General features: G+C 32.9%; 1 long non-coding RNA gene across 1 annotated transcript; it reads right to left on the reverse strand.

The window, feature by feature from the left end:
- Nucleotides 1–12,234: 12,234 nt before the first annotated feature.
- LOC140818825 (uncharacterized) lies at nucleotides 12,235–13,539 on the reverse strand. The gene is made up of 3 exons (XR_012115069.1): nucleotides 13,431–13,539; nucleotides 13,053–13,141; nucleotides 12,235–12,458 (listed from the first exon to the last, which is right to left on the reverse strand). It is a non-coding gene; the product is annotated as an uncharacterized lncRNA (long non-coding RNA).
- Between the last annotated feature and the right edge of the window lie 5,085 nt (nucleotides 13,540–18,624).

The raw sequence follows: 18,624 nt of genomic DNA on the forward strand, positions 1-18,624 counted from the left end.
TACAATTATTGCAATCTTCTAAATCAGAAATGTCTGATTCATTATCAAGAATTTCTTCTGAATTATAGGATTCTGAAGAATTCTCAGTTTCACTATCAGAATTATTATTAGAATCCATTATTATTTTAAATAATGTTTCTTTTAGATTATCATCTATATATAAATTATTAATTTTGTTTTTAGCCCAACATTGATTAGCATAATGTCCTGGCTTTTCACATTTTCTACAAATTATTAATTTGTTTTTGTATTTTTTTTTTCCTATCAGCTTTTCCTGATTCACGAATTTCTTTTCTTTTTCTTTTTCTATCTTTTTGTCTTTCAGACAAATGTCTTTTCTTATAAATTTTTTCATTATTATCTTTAATTTTCTTCTTACCTTTATTAGGTAAGTCCATACCAAATTGATCACAAAATTTACCTAATTGTTTTTTCTATAATAAATTCTGTCTTTTAATTTGATTATTTAATTTTAATTCATTACAGAGAGCTAAACCCTCTTGAATACAAGTATTAATTAAATTACCATAAGTATAATTATCATAAGAAATATTTATTTCATCTTTTCTTAAAACTTTTCTAACCCTTTCAACAAATAAAAAAGGTAAGCCATCTATGAATTTAGCTTTCCAAAGACTATTATTACAGTCTGGAATCTCATAAATTCGAGATAAAAAGTATCTTTATACCATCTAAAATCGGTAAGTGTTTTACATTTTAGATTACTTAATAAAGTTCTAATTTGTTCACTATTATCAGTGAATTTTCCAGTAAAATGTTCAATCATAGTCAATATTAATGTATATACTACATTTTCTGATTGAATATTATTTTCTATTTTTATGGAATTAAAGATTTCATCTTTTTGAGAATAATGTAAATAATTATCCCACCAACCTTTAAGTTGGCCAGTGAATCCTGCTGTTATCATTTTAGCAATATTTTTATCAGTATTACCTGATGATTTACACACAGTACTATACATAAGCATTCTGTGAGCAGTGTTATAAATTTGCCTATCACTATAACCATCAATATTCCATTCATAAATGTTTTTCCCATTATAACTATTAGCGAAAATATATTCATTTTCTTCAATAAGAACATCCATGGGAGTAGGTTTATTATAGTAATATTTGGATGTAGTAGGTTTATCAGCCCATTTAATTTTATTAATTTCTTCATCAGAATGATTATTAATCTTTTCTAATTCTTCAAACTCTTCATTAAGGGTATTTAAATTAAGATTTCTAAATTTTTCTTCTAATAATTTTTCTATATCAGAAACAGAAGATTTAAATTTAAAATCCTTAATATCAGGAGGGGATTGTATTGAAGAAGTAGCAACAGAAACAATATTATTTTCTGGTTCTTCTATGTGAACATCTGGTTTGATTTTATTGATAGCTAAAATAATTTTATCAATGCGATCCTTAATAGAATTTATTTCTTCTCCTATAATTGTAAGATATAAATTTGTATAATTCTGTTTTCAATAATTTGATTTATATGTTTAACAGTAATTTGTAACATATCATTTTCAAATAATTTTGAAAAGACAGTAAAATTTAAAATTTTATTATTCTTTTCTATAATAAAAGATTGTTGAGGAGGATAAACAGATTTTTGAATCTGTCCTGAAGAAAGTTTATAATTTCTTTCAAGAATAGAAATATAATCTATAATAAATGTTTTGAAAAACCAAGAAACAAAATGTATTAATTTATTCTGGTTTTCACAATATTTATAAAATGTTGAAACGATATATTCAAACTCTTCTTCAGAGAAACTTTTAAAGTACCAATCTCTGAAAGATTCCCATTTGGGTAAATTAAATTTCTGCATTAATCTTGGCTCTAGCAGAAGATCCTTTATTAAAATCAATTTTTGATTTACTATCCATTAAATACTAAAATTCATTTCTGAAACTGTATCAGTTTCTCTAACTTTTAGAAAGTTACTTTTATGAACAATATTATTTTGATTTATAATTAAATCATCTACTGTATTAGTAGATTCTAATTCTTCTCTAACTTGAGAAGTAGATGCTCTAGAAGTTTGTGGTATATCTACCATATAATCTAGAGGAGAAATAAAAGAATGACTAGATCTTGATCTAGCATATATAGAAGATGGTAATAATCTTCTTTGTTCATTATTAAACTGTATTTGAACAAATCCTTCATTATTTTGAATAACTTGTTGTAAATCTCTATTTATTATAGGATTTCTAGGAACAGCTTGTTCAATTATCCAGTTTTCTGGAAATTCAATTTCTTCCCATTTTATAGATCTACGGGTTGTAATATTAGATCTATTAAAATTAGTTTCTATAAGAATAGTTTCATTTAATTTTTTATCTATTCTTTTACACATAGGATTTAGTGTAAATAATGGTTTATAATATATACGATAACAGATACATATAACTTCTGTTCCAGGAGTATAATTATAACCTTGAGTTTTAACATTTAATGTTAAAGAATCTAATATATTAATATCAGACAAAGATAAAGATAAATTTGGATAAACATCAAAATATACTGGACCATGAGCCAGACTAGATTGAATTATTCCCATTAGGGATTGTTTCCAATTCAAATTTCTACCATCTCTTAAAGCTGCTATGAAGCTTTCTGGTAAACCTTCTAAAGTTAAAGGTCTAAAAGCAATTTGAATTAATCCTATATGAATAAATTTATAATTTTTCATGTAAGGCATAATATCTTTATTGTTTAACAATCTAATAACCATTTCTTCATTATGAAGAGGTACTGATGATTCTGTAGTTTTAACTACTTGTTTAAAACCAATTCATTCAAAGGTTCCTAACTTATAGATCATTTTAGATTCTATCTTAGGAATAGTCCATTTATTTAATAAATCTAAATTTTCAGGTAAATCATATTCTTCATTTAAACTGTTATGAACAGTTTCTTTTAAACTGAAAATATTCATTTGAATAAAAAGTGCTAAATTATTTACCAGACTATTTCCATGGCTCTGATATACCATCTGAGGCTTGGAATCAAAGAGGAATCTGATACGTGGCATTGTTTTACCAAACTTTTCCTTAGTGGCTTTCGCACACTTGAAGTTTATTGGTTTCCAGCCTATATACCATCTTCAACTCAAATTGAGCTAAGAAAAGGAGAAATTTAAACTCCAGAATAATAATGAATATAAGATTCTTATTTGGAATTTTACAAAACATAAAAGGATTTACGAAAGATATTCCAAAGAAATTAAACAACAGAGGATTTACCGAGGGCCCAAAGAATCATAAATTCATAAAAAATCACCCATAAACGCCTTAAACGCCATTTCTCGGCTAAGCAGGCTGAAGGGCTACAACATGAATTTATTTTTCCCGGATAAACTCGAACCTTGTGTTCACTATTTCCTGGTTCATCTTCTTACCTTATGTTCTAACCAAAGACTCTTATATTACATTAGATTCCAGAAATTTAAATAAATCTTTTATTATATCAATCTGATTCCAAGTTACAAACAAATATAGATCATGTCATAGTAAGGAAAATAATATAGCACAAATGCTTTAGCCTGTCATTCAGGCTAGGCTAATCTCTGAAATATAAAATATAAAATAAAAATAAAAACAAAAAATAAAAACAGTAAACTTACAAAGTTGTGGACAAGAACTTCAAACTTTTATTTATTAACTTCAGAAGGGTTGTATACAAGAGAGAGTATAGAGGGAGCAAACTCGACCGTGTCCTCCTCAGAACACAGAAGTAACCTATATATAGATAGAAGAGCCGGACATCAAACTCCGGATTCCATCTAAAAATAAAAACAGTACAATACTTTATTAAAGTAAATAGTATAATGCTTTATTAAAGCAAATAGTAACATGCTAAAAATTCAAAAAGTCTTCAGTGTTATGCCACCCACTTTTTGTCACGATATGCCATGATGAGATGTGATATTCCACCAGCTTCAGATTCTTCTTCTGACAATTTTTAATCTTCTTTAATATTTTCTTTCAAAGAATTCTTCAAATTCTCAAAAATATCATTTATTTGAGAAAATTGAGGAATATCATCCTCAGGGTCTTGAGCATCCTGTATATTCATTAAATGAATGAATTGATTTGCACTTGATTCAGAAGCCATTGATTTGTCTGATTTTGAATCGGAGCATCCAATGTTGGAGTATAAATCCTTTTTCATTTCCTCAATGTACACTTCAATCATCTTTTCTTTGGAATAGATGTCAGAATATTTCTGAGTCAAAATTTTGAAGGGACTCATAGAGTCTTTCTCTTTCTCTTGTTGATTATGGAATTCTTTCTGATATAAAGAAATTTTTTCCTCCATAGTGAGAAGAGTTTCCTGACCATGAAGTTTTCCAGTTGCTGGATCCTCTATTAACATTTTATCCCAGAATTTAGTATAACTAACTCTTTTTAAACAAGGGATACCTTCCTCAGTATAATCACATTCTGGTTGCCATCTCCAGATCCATGGAATTCCAAATTCCATGAAGAATAGACATAAAGTCTTGCCATCAATCCAATGATCAGAAAAGGATTTCTTTATGCATGGGGCCACATTTAACCATGTATTCATAGGTTTTATAAAAACCTCTGGCAAAATCTTTGCAGATGGACCAAATATTTTCCACCATATATAAAACCAATTTGGAATGTGATTATGAAAAATATTTTCACAAATCTTCAGAAACCAAGTATGTTTCTTCTTTTCATTTTCATAAAATAAAGTTTTATTAAAACTTTCAACGTAATCCCAAAAATTGAATTTGAAACTCATTTTATGAGGTTCAGAATAAAATTCTTTCTCAACTAATGAAGATATACCCCATTCCTCAATAGATATGATCTTTTTGATGATAAACTTTGAGAAGTTATAACTTCCTTTCTGCTGAGTATTACTGAAAAAGTGAGTTATATCAACACTTTTTGTAGATATGAGAAGATTTTCATAAAATCCTCTTTGCTTATAAGCACCATATACATATGATGTATTGGTTAAATATCTATCCATGATAGTCCATGGAGTTTTTTCCCATTGGAGATCTTTTTCTTCTATAAGAAGAATTATTTCACGATGTTTTGACTCTGTATAAAGAGCTGAATCATTATCATCTTCTTTGATAATATTAGCATATGATGCTGAAGACTGAGAATCTGTATTACTCTTCTTCTTTTGTTTCAAAAATTCTTGAAACTCATTATATAATTCAGTATCATGCTCAGTATTACTGGCTGATGAACTTGATAAGTTCTGGGCTATTAGCCTCTGTTTGCCATGCTGTGCTATAATATTAGGGGGTTTTCCCCTGCCACCTCGCCCTCTATAAGAGGACTCTCCTCTGCCTCGAGAGTACATATCTGTAAATGACAACATTAAGATAAATATTCTCGAGTTAAAAAATCTGGTAGATGATTATCTTCACCTTTTTTATAAATGATCTCAAAATCAAAAGGAGCTAAATGCGCCTGCCATCTTGCAAACATTTGTTTAGAAACATCATGTTTGAAATCTTTATTAAACATAAATTTTTCAGATTTGCAGTCAGTTTTTATAATAAACTTTTGATTGTATAAATCATCTTGAAATTTTAAGATACATCTAACAATAGCTAAGATTTCTTTTGCTACTGTGGAATAATTTTTCTGGGCATTATTCCATTTCTCAGAATAAAATCGTATAAGATATTCTTGTTTTGTTTGAGGATCTTTTTGTTTAAGAATTCATCCAAAACCTATATCAGAAGCATCTGTTTCTACAATTTTATCCCATAAAGGATTTGTCAGCATAAGACAAGGAAGATTCTTAACTTTATCTTTAATAATCTGAACAGCTTTAGTATGCTTATCTGTCCAAGGTAAAGGATTTTTCTTAAGTCTATCATATAAGATAGCAGAATCTTTAGTAAGATTTTGAATATAAGGGGAAATATAATTTAAACTCCCTAAAAATCTTTGCAACTGAGTTTTATCAGTAATTATATCAGGACATTTTGAACCAAATTCAATACTTCTTTGAATAGGAATTATATTTATATAATATAATATAATTAAAAAAAAAGAAAAGATAAATATGGACTTACGTGAAATGAAAGAATGAATCTTTCATTCTTACAATGTAGAGGTGAGAGAAAGTACAGAATAGGATTTCGATGTTCTTTTCAATCGTGCGATTTATCGGTTTATCCAATCGACGAACCGACTTCAGTTCTGGAATTGTTGACACGAGTTCTTCGATTTGAGGTATAAATTATATAGTTTTGGTGATGTTTGAAATTCGTCAATGTTTGAAATAAATCCGATAAATTGTTAAGTCATACTGAAATTGAAGATTGTTGTACAGTGTATGATTTTAACGAAGTAGAGAAGATTATAGTGGTGTTATTCTGAATTATTCCCAAATTATTATAATTAGGGATTTTAATCAGTTGAATTGAAATTGGTGAGTTGTTTGTCAGTTGTTATTAATTCTGATTATATATTCGGAGTCTACGAAGTATAGGCTACACGTTGATATAACGTTTTCGTAATTTGACGGATGTTGTAAAATAGCCTATTATTTGAAGTTAATTAATTATGGTGTATTTAATGGTAGTATTGTGAATTAAATACACCAGAATATTAAATTGTTGAACGATAAGAATTTATAATCGAGTTTTATATTTTGTTGAATTAATGGTTTTTGAGCTATTTGATGTGATGTGATATATTGAGGTTGTTATGACTGTGTTGATACATTGACAATGATATGATAATTGTTGTTGAATTATTTAGATACGTCACAAGCCTCGGGATCAAAGAAATAACTAGATTATATATATACTCGATTATCAGGTACGTGTGGACGTACGAGCATATGTTGTTATTGTTTAGTATTGATGAATACTATTGTGTTGAACGATGGTAAATCACTGGATATGGGTGATTTGATATTATATTTGTTGTTGTTTATTATTATTGATGTTGTTGGCTGTCTTTGTTGGGAGACGTCACGTTGTTGTTGTTCGTTCAACGATATTGCTGTCGTCGGAGTTGGGGTGCGACGTATCGTTGATGTTATTCGTTCGACGATATTGATGTCGCCGGTGTTGGGGTGCGACGTATCGTCGATGTTGTTGTTCGTTGGACGATATTGCTGTCGTCGGTGTTGGGGTGCGACGTATCGTCGATGTTGTTGTTCGTTCGACGATATTGCTGTCGCCAGAGTTGGGGTGCGACGTATCGTCGATGTTATTGTTGCAGTGTGATGTTGTTGAGGTTGTTGATGGCTGATTGTCCAGAAACAGCAAAGGGGGTATTTCTGTTATCATTTCAGTTATATCTTATGTTGTTGTTAATATAACTGTTATGTATTACGATGATGATTGTTGTATATGCTCACCCTTTGGGGGCTGTTTGTGTTGGACAGGTTACAGGACTATGCTGTGAGACATGATAGAGGTGAATGACTAGGTGTGTCTAGTCAAACAGTTCTGTAGTTGATAGTAGATAGAGACAATATAGTTTATTTTATTATTTGAGTTATGTGTGTATGCATTTATTATACTGTTTCTGCTATACTGACATAGACGTCACATGTTGTATGATTAAGTGGCGAGGTTTGGGGCGCCACATCGACCCCTGACCATCAACTTAGGACCCTGATGGACCTACCCTGAGCCACAGCAGCGAGCCCCCATGGCCGCTGCTGCACATACATGAGCGTGGGGGAGAGTCCCATATCACGTGGACTCTTCCCCAGCCCATGGCTCGAACCTTAGGCACCGTAGGACCCTACCTAGCCTTAGAGCCTGACCCTGGACAAGCCCCCAACCAGCTCTGGTCGAGCCCAGAGCCCCATGCACAGTAATTGAGCCACTTGAAGCCCAACAAGCACACATAAACCTATGGTTCTCTTCTCCTTTTTTTTTAACAGTTGTTCCAGCCTATTTCCTTCTACCAATTTATCATGTTGTAATCATAATGAATCATATTTTATCATGTATTGGCAGCATGTCCATTGGGTTCATAACGATTCTTTCAAATCAAGCGTAAAATCGTAAAAACGTTGAAAATCCGTATGGTCAGGGGCGGAGCTAGAAATAAGGCTTCGCCCGGGCTAGAATTTTAATCTTGAGAATTTTTAATATTTTAATTTGATATACCCAGGCTTATATCATATTATTCTAAAATTATACAAAATTTACCTATAAATTTTTTCAAAAAAAATTGGGCCACCCGGGCTAAAGCCCGAGTACAAGATCATGTACCTTCGCCCTTGCGTATGGTGCCGTAAAATAATCGAACCCAATATTTTTTCATGCATAATCAATTAAATCAAGCATATTATGATTTGTATGATATTTTAAAAGAGTTTAGAAAACGTGCATTTGCGTTTATAACGCTCGATTATTCGATCTTCGGCGAGGGTGCGACGTTGGACGACCGGAGGACGAAAACTCCTAGACTTTTCTCCTTGCCTTAAATTCAAAAATTGAATGTGTGTGTGTGAGGTGTTGCACGGCTGATTGATGAAGGAATTGTGGTGATAAAACACCTCGGAGACTTATTTAATTTAATTTGCAAGTTAAATGAGCTTTGGTTTTGGGCTTGCATGACTATGGGTAATTGAGCCTAATTAAATTGGGCCCAATAACACTGAATTAATTAAATAATAAAAATTTATAAAATAAGTTTTCCTAAAATAATATTTTTGATCTTTTAGAACTCATTTTTTTTTCACAAAACCGGCTTCCCGGGAAAAATCGAGCTCGACTCGTAAAATAATTCGAACTCCAACATTTTTAGAAAAATTAAATCATTTTTAAATAATATTAGGAAGCCTTGCCATTATTTAAAGAAAAAAAAATACTCTAGTCTTGGTCGTCACCGGTCTCCTTTTCCTTACCCATTATCGAATATTCGGGTAAAATCCTTAAATTCATAAAATCGTGTTGTATTATCATATTATAAATATCATGTAAGCATTTAAAAACAATTAAGCAATTAAAATAATTTTGCATGCATGTGGTTTACGTAGGTTGGTTTTTTGGACGTTACATTTCTCACCCCTTAAATGTCCTCGAAATTTTTCCTTGTCTTGATGATTGCAAAGCTTAGGTTCTCTTATCCACCTCAACTTAACCTCTAACGTAAATCTTATTCTTCGATTTCGTCCTTAAAATCTTGAAAATTGCAATTCTAACCCAAAAATTTCCCAAAGTTGTCCTGCTCAAGTAGTGTATGCACTCTATTCTTTCTAAGTTCTACATTAACTCAATCCATTCCACTACCCAACATGGATTTAAAATTTTGCATGCAATATGCAACTAACATTTTATATCATGCATCATATAAGTATTTAAAAGAATTTTAGCATATATAAAATTTAAAGCAGTAAAACTCACATATTTGAGGCGTGACTTCTTGAGCTTCTCAAAGTGAAAGTACACAATCCTTTGAGGAAAACCTTGGCTCTGATACCAACTGAAACGACCTCGATTTTTTTTTTCAAATCTTATATCATAAATTCTAAATTACTAAATAAAATAATTTAACATAATCATGAATCATAATAATTTAGCAATTTAAATCTCAAGTGCATAAAATAAAATCCTAAATCATCGACTAACCGAAATTCCTAAATCGACTTTTAAAAAGATCGGCTAACAATAAAATTAAGCATAAAAATATCTCTAATAAAAATCATTAATTTAATCTTTAAATCCTTAATCTATCTAGCTAGTGCGGAAACATAAAGGCCCTCGGGTGTGTACTGCTGCACTCGATCCACTCAATCGTCAGCACCTCACATAAAACATCAAATCCTGCATCATACAAACCTAGTGAGTCTAAAGACTCAGCACGTTCTAAACATGGATAGCAAATAATACATATACAATCATATGCATTTAAAAACCATATTTTTATTTAAAATAAACTTTTAAACATAAATAAACCATTAAAAATAATTTTAGCATAATTAAATTATAAATCGTAAAATCATTTTAAAATAACTTTAAGCATAAATAAATCCTTTAAAAATAGCTTTAATCATTATCATAAATCATATATCATAAAATCATTTTAATCATAAGCTTTCAATCATATATCATTTTGGGTGAAGTTTGATCATTGAAAGTGACTAGCGTTTATCCTTTGGTCGACTGCAGTTTTAGCTCCACATGGTCCATGAAGGTGTGCACTAGGCTCCACCGTGAAAATACGATCGTCGGGGTTCCCTTGGGGCCCTTTTCCCATAGACGAGTTCCTTGGGAGCCTTTTTCCATAAATGGGTTCCCTCTGGGCCTTTTCCCCCCACTACATCCCCATAAAATTATATATCATAAATCATATCTTTTGTTACAGTCAATTCACATCCCTCAAAATATTTTTCATTTTCTTTTAAAGTCATAAAATTGTATAACTTTCCAAAAATAACATTTTAAACAGTATAAATTACACAGCTTTATCATAAATCATAAAAATACAAATTATCATCAAAATCATAATTTTAAATCATATAATATCATTTAACATGTGTTATGATCCTTCGGGACGCTGTCAAGCGTTTTCGTATTTTCCTAAGTGTAAAATTACCGTTTTGCCCCTGGACGTAAAAATTCTCGAATTTATCTTTTCCTCACTTTTAATGACATGAGATTATTATAAATAATTATTTAAGCTTACATGAATTTTTTCATATTTTTATTTGTCCTAAATCGATGACTTTTAAATTAATCTTTAAATAAGACATATTAACACTTTTTAATCCCGAATTAAACCAAACCTTAATATAAAATTCCCAAATTTAAACTTAGACTTTTAATAATCATTTAAGCTTAAACCTAATTTTCACTAATTTTATGAAGCTTAAAATTAGACTTTTCAATTTATTCTTAAATTAGCGTTTCGTGCGGCGATTAAATCCCGAATAATTCCAAAACTCATTATTTTGATCCCAAATTTTAAACATAACAATTTTAGTATTTATTCTACCCTTCCAAGTCATGAGCCACACCCGTGGACCCATGGATTCAATTTTAGTTCTTTAATTTTCAAAATTGACACATAATCGAACACACCGATCCATCTCCCAAAATACTCGAGCCACGCCCAAGCCACCTGGAGCCAAACCCTAGACAACCCAACTAAGGACCCTACTGACAAAGCCCAGCCCAAAGAACCTGCCTCTAGCTCGCTCAAACCCACCTGAAACGTGACCATGTACTGCATGTGTGTGTGCATGAGTTTCCTTGGTGCAATAGGACTCCTGTCTAGTCTAGGTCCCTTCCATCCAGGCCACCACCGAGCCCACACGACCCTCACCATCCTTGGACCACGACCAGCCCCTACCCAGACCAGCCCCTACCCAGACCAGCCCAAGCCTTGGACCCCGCGCAGCAAACCACCTAAAACAGAACAGCACATGCGTGCACAAGAACATCCCTCACGTTTCCACTTCCAGCCGAGCCAACAGCGAACCCAGCCGCACCAACCCCTATCCCAGCCCTTATCCAACTTACTTAGACCCTATAGGACCCACCTGTCTTGCCCCCAGGCCTGCCGCGATCCCCTTTATCAGCCTTACCAGAAACATGCGCTATGTACTTCCCTCACGAGCTCTCGAGCCAGTGCCCAGCCCAGCCACTCTAGCCCCTAGCTCGACCCCTGACCATCACCTTAGGAACCTGATGGACCTACCCTGAGTCACCCAGCCACAGCAGCGAGCCCCCATGGCCACTGCTGCACATACATGAGCGTGGGGGAGAGTCCCACATCACGCAGACTCTTCCCCAGCCCATGGCTCGAAGCCTACGCACCCTAGGAACCTACCTAGCCTTCGATCCTGACCCTGGACAAGCCCCAAACCAGCCCTGGTCGAGCCCAGACCCCCATGCACAGTAATTGAGCCACTTGAACCCCAACAAGCACACATAAACCTACGGTTCTCTTCTCTCTCTCTTTTTTTTTTATAGTTGTTCCAGCCTATTTCCTTCTATCAATTCATCATGTTTTAATCATAATCAATCATATTTTATCATGTATTGGCAATGTGTCCGTTGGTTTCATAAAGATTCTTTCAAATCAAGCGATAAAAACGTTGAAAATCCGTATCGTGCCGTAAAATAATCAAACCCAATATTTTTTCATGCATAATCAATTAAATCAAGCATATTATGATTTGTGTGGGGCCCCGGGTCCGATATCTAATACTAATAATTTTAAATGTATCAAACCCAACGATTTAATAAATACATAATTTCTTGTTCACAAACTGACATAAACATCGTCAGAATAATTTAAGTGTCTCAAATGTTTGAAATAAAATTTTCAACATGCCAAAATAAAATAGTAAACCAAAGAAATCCAACATCATCACATAGCTCCTAAGACTCGAGAATCCCACTCTAACTCGTATCACCTCGCTTGGAACTGGACTCTGGCATCCCAAGCCTCGCCTCACCTACCGTCAAGCACATGAAAACAAGAGGTAGCCGACATGCCGGTGAGTATAAACCCAGTATGATACAATCAATAACATATGAGAATTAAAATTTCAAATATCTCATATACAATTCATAAAGATGTAATATAATGCAATGCATGATCAGAAGCTGTGGGCTATCAATAAATCTCAAGATCAAGTGAATCATCTGGTCATAGGTACCCAAGGGAATAGAATCACCCAGCAACATCCACCGACTCATCCGCTCGGGGTGGGGTGCTGTGTTCTACAATCCCAAGACTATGGTGCGCCTATAGAGAGTGTTCAGGCCATAGCAGCGACCTCAGCATACACTATGCCAACTCAACTATAGCCCCATACGTCTAACAAATCAATAAATCAAGGCGACCTCCGCCATATCAATTCTGAATAGACAAGTGGCTCAATATGCAATGTAATGATGCAAATCAATATCATCATCTCGATATCATAATAAACTCATCTCAAGGCCACAATCATCATCAAATCACAAGTAATTCATCGAGCCATAGAATTTTCAATATTAAAATAAAAATGATACTTTTACCTCGTATGTTACCGACCGTAACATACCTTTCAAATATTACCAAAAGAAGACCGAAATACGTATGTGAGAAGTCTTGAACCTTTGAATTCTACTATAACTCAAGGACTTTGATCATCTATCAAAATAGAGTAATTTCTGCTCAAAATTCATAATCAATCCAATACGGCTTCAAATCAAGATCCACAGATTTCTTAATCATAATATTCCATAAAAACATTCATTGGATCATTTCATCAAACACATGGCATGTGTGCTAAAAGGTTAGCTCCTCTTCAATTCCATTTTAAATTCAAACCAACACAATCACAAAATCTCCAACATCTCTATATCTCAAATATCAATTCAATTATCAATTCTAAACTTCAACCCTTTTCCGAACTTTAACAAAAATCGGAAAAACTTACATCCTTGTGAAGCCCGTGATGAGAGGATCACAAATCTAACTTCATTTCATATTTTCCTTGAACAAATCTCCCATAGATTGAAGAATACTTTAGAAAATGGAAGGAAGAATGAAGAACCCTAGCTTCTAACCCAATGGAGAGAAAAGAAGGAGAATGAAAATGAGAAGAAAGAGCATCCCACTCGATTTTATGCCTTCCCAAACACCAAAACACGCTTTTTCAATTTGCTAGCCGCTAGGGCGAACCTCTTTTTCCGCTCGGGCGCGTAACTCTCGGCTAGAACACCAAAATTTTCGAACATGGCTCGCTAGGGCGGACATAAATTCCCGCTAGGGCGAGCACACTGCGCACAGGCACTACAAAGATCGCTTTTGAAACGCCTCTTCCCTTCAGAATTTGGAAAAGTCGTAAACTACAAAGTTGTAGCCCTATGTCTTTTCTTTCACCTCTCAAAATTTCAGATCATTTGGAGCTCTGAGTAAAACGTTATGCTAAATCTCCCAACATGTGTCATTGTAGGAACGACGATACGCACGACACACTTCGGGGCGCTTTTGGCTCGTCTTCCCTAATGATTTGACCAAAACTCAAAATAACAAAGTTATAGCCTTATGTCATATCTTTCTAATGAAAGTGGCCTCACATCAATTGGATCAATATACAAAATATTATTCTAAAAACCACAACCACTGTCACATTTTTCACACCGTTTCTGCACTTCCATTACCTATTTAGCTCAAAATCCACCTTTGATTCTTCCCATCAATTATCTATTCCATTCTATAACATTCATTACCATTTATACCATAATGTAAAGTCATAAACCATCACAACTACTATCACATTTTCAAAATTCGGGCATTACAATTTGTATGATGTTTTAAAAGAGTTTAGAAAACTTGCCTTTGTGTTTATAATGCTCCATTATTCGATTTTCGACAAGGGTGCGAAGTTGGACGATCGGACGAGGAAAAATCCTAGCCTTTTCTCCTTCCCTTAAATTCAAAAATTGTATGTGTGTGTGTGAGGTGTTGCACGGCTGATTGATGAAGGAATTGTGGTGATAAAAGACTTAGGAGTCTTATTTATAATTTAATTTGCAAGTTATATGAGCTTTGAATTTGGGCTTGTATTATTAAGGGTAATTGAGCCTACTTAAATTAATTAAATTGGTCCCAATAACACTTAATTAATTAAATAATAAAATTTTATAAAATAAGTTTCCATAAAATAATATTTTAATCTTTTAAAACTCTTTGTTTGCCCAAAACCAGCTTCTCGGGAAAAATCGAGCTCGACTAGTAAAATATTTCGAAATCCAACATTTTTAGGAAAAATAAATCATTTTTAAATCATATTAGGAAGTCTTGTCATTATTTAAAGAAAAATAAATATTCTTATCTTTGTCGTCCCCGGTCTCTTTTTCCCTGCCTATTATCGAATATTCGAGTAAAATCTTTAATTTCATGAAATCGTGTCGTATTATCATTTAATCATGCAATCATACTTTTAATCATATTATAAATATCATGCAAGCATTTAAAAACAATTAAATAAAACAATTAAGCAAATAAAATAATTTTGCATGCATGTAGTTTACGTAGGTTGGTTTTTCGGACGTTATAGGATATCCACACTCGTAGGTGAGAGGTGAATCCCCGACTACAATGCACTGGCTCCTACACATTTCGCAATTGCACCCAACCTCGCCACCTTGTGACCCTCGTGGAGTCGGTAAACGAGTCAAAGCACAATCCTAGTATGTAGAGCCTCAGTGTTGTCCCGGGTCGTAAGGACTAATCATGTATAATCACAACCAAAAACTTTTTCTCTCGATGAATGATAACCACTTGGAAAGTCCGAGGGAGGGTTGTTCGGTACAATCATCGTATGATCACTAATCTGTATGATTGGACATCTCTGTGTCCTTACCAAGAAACATGGTACACAACGTCACATATGTTAGTCTCAAGCTCACCCTTTATCCTTATTTTTAGACGGCTGAATCGACTAGGAACAGATTTAGAACATACAGTGTTTACAAATGAGTTTCAAGATCGAATTACGATTCATTTGTATTAAAGTATAATCAATGACTTTATCTATGTTGATTGCATGTTTATACAGATAAAATAAAATGAAACCATAAAAAGTTAAATTTTATTAAAATAAAGATTGTTTATTACACTTGAGTCAATAAATTCCCTAGCCAGCCGTTGGTTTGCAGGGCATCTACTCTAACAAAAATTACCTCGAACCATTATTATTGAAAATGACATTATTTCTAAAACAAATACCGAAAGATTTAATCTAAAATTTGAAATAATAATAACTTTAAAATGTGATTGATAATAGTATTGTTTATAAAAAATGAAAAGAGTAATGATCGCATACGGCACCCCACATGGGTTGGACCAATTTTTTGTTACACAGTATTGTGCTGTCGTTGAGCCACCAAACTTAAATTTCTACTCTCTAAATTTAATTAGTGTAGTAGGGAATAAGGTCGAATCCACATGGAATGGAAGATTTAGTATTTCTAGAAAAGACAATTAAAAGAAGATTTTGTTTGATAAGAACAAAATAAAAATTTAAAACTAAAATTAAAAAAAAATAAAAATAATAAATCTAAACGAGAATTAAATAACAACGATAAATTATTGACGAATGAGAAAATTCAATCTTATTGAGTTCTGATTCAAGAGGTTTCCACTATTCAATTGTCTCACTGTTCATCGGCTAACATATTATTTATTCATGCAGTTACAATTAATTAACTTTAGAATTATAGGGATAACCGCTAAAATCCTTGTGTTTTTTTAATTTAATTGACCTAACCCAACATCCAGTTAAAACTTATCAATAACTAACTGTGCACGATAGCGTTCCATATTAATTAAAGATAGCATTTTCGTTTTGTATAAACAGTTAATCCTAAAATCTAATAACCGAGATAGCTGCAATTGATAAACTTTTTATCATCGATTTATTTATATTAAATATGCTATGATAGTACAACACACCTAATCTATCACTACTCATGTACCAATCGTTAATGAGAATTACGGATTACTGAATTCATGAATAACAATAAAAAATTATATATCGAATTAAATTGTTAGATTAATCAACTTACAAATTTCATATAAATAAATAATAAAGCAACAAATACTTGAACAAACAAGAATATTAAATTGAAGTGCAAAAATCTCATAGTGATAAATTGAAATAATAGAAATATTCCTTAAATGAAAAATAAAAACTTAGCCTATAGTTCTTGAGAAAAGATGAAAAATTCATACGTCTTCTTGTGTTTCACGTTGAAGGGGTAGAGAGAGATGAGAGAAATCTATTTTTCTTGGTTTGTGTGCCTCCCTACTTCTTCACATGTGTATGCTTGTTAGGTCAAGGAAAGAAGCCCACCAATTAAAGAAAACCTAGTGTTCAAACTACAAAAAAGTAGTATAGAGTTTTTATGGAATAAAACTCTGTGCTATATCTATTTCACGAATAATAAAATAACAAAATCTCTCTCAAGATACTTTTCACAAGTCAAACACTATAATTAGGAGTCTAAAATCTGGTATTATCTTTACAATTTTCGAACTTCAGATTCGGTTGTGCAGACAGCTGAGGAATAGTCTCAAGACGTGATCACGCCTTGTGGAATGTCTACTTCTGAATTTTTTCTACTTCAAGTCCTCCACAAAGTTCATATTGATAATTTACTTGTGATATAAAATCACATTTTTTAGCTCATATTTATCCAAAGAGAAGAAAAAATCAAATTTATCATGGCTTGTAATGTGACTATTTTCCAAAGAGAAGGCTCAAGCTCGAACTTGGCTCACTAGGTGTCTATGAATCCGGGTATGCTCAAAGAACGACACCGGTGACGCGAAATAAAATGATTTAAACCTAATGCCCTTATTATTTGTTTATGCCTCTTGTTGGAAACTGAATTTCGGATGTTTGACAAATTGAGCATCTAACTGATTTAAAAGAATGATATAAACTGATCTAATATATGCAACTATCGGAAGGCAACTGAACCAGCAAATGAACTGAATTACGCAGACATCTGACTGATCAATTGGAACTGATCAGTTACTACAAACAGTTGTGAGTTTATTGACTACAATCAATCAGCTGATCCCTCAGCTGTACACGTCATCAGTTAAGACATTCAACCGACAAAAGATGACTGCAACGAGTAGTGGGATCGCAACATCTCAGAAAAGCTGCAGTGTACGACTATCAGAAGCATGTTGATGTGGCAAGCAACGGATATAATGGTTCAAATTGTATTTAATATTACCATTGGAGGGAAGCCTATAAATAGCAGAGAAGAGCAGCTGAAGAAACTATGAAACTCTTGAACTTTTGAACAACTATCGATTTACGAGTCAGTTACTCTGCTGAAATCCTTACAGACATCAAAGCTCACGCTTATTGTATACATTCATAGCTTCCAGGCTATACCTCGAGCTTTCAAACACAAGCTATATTACTCGATCTTGAAGAGATCAATTGTGTTAGATTATATCAGTTCTTTGGTGTACTGTAAACCAGTTTGTTATTAAGAGTTTCAGTTTGGCATTGTTAAGTCCAAAAGTGAAGTGGGTCTGTACAGCTGATTGTATCGCTCAAAGTCTTTTAGTGTATATCATATCCTTGAGATAGAATGGGTGACGTAAGAGTATTTGAAAACTCTGAACATCCATAAAATCTTGTGTCCTCGTATTTTAGTTTATATTCTTTCTATCAGCCAGTTTGTTTCCGCACACTATTTGTTAACTGATTGATATTTACTTACAAGATTCCCGAGTGTCAGTTTATCACTAAACTGACTCATGAAAATCATAAGTGTTTATTCAACCCCCCTTCTAAAAACTTTTCCACCTTTAACCGATCCTATCAAGTGGTATCAGAGCAGTTGAATCTTGTTCCTGATATTTCTTATACAAAACACTGAATAAAGTCACTTTCAGCAAAGAAAAAATGTGTAAAACTACCAAGGAAATTTGGGAGAAGCTGATTCAGCTCTGCGAAGAAAATGAGCAAACCAAAGTGAATAATATATCTGTTGTTGTTCAAAAGTTTGACAATATCAAGATGAAGAGTGGAGAATCCATGCATGAGTATGACGAGAGAATCAGCAGCATAGTAGACAAATTGAATGCACTCGGAAAAG

This window comes from Primulina eburnea, chromosome 17 (assembly GCF_022965805.1).
Source record: "Primulina eburnea isolate SZY01 chromosome 17, ASM2296580v1, whole genome shotgun sequence".
Taxonomy (NCBI): Eukaryota; Viridiplantae; Streptophyta; class Magnoliopsida; order Lamiales; family Gesneriaceae; genus Primulina; species Primulina eburnea.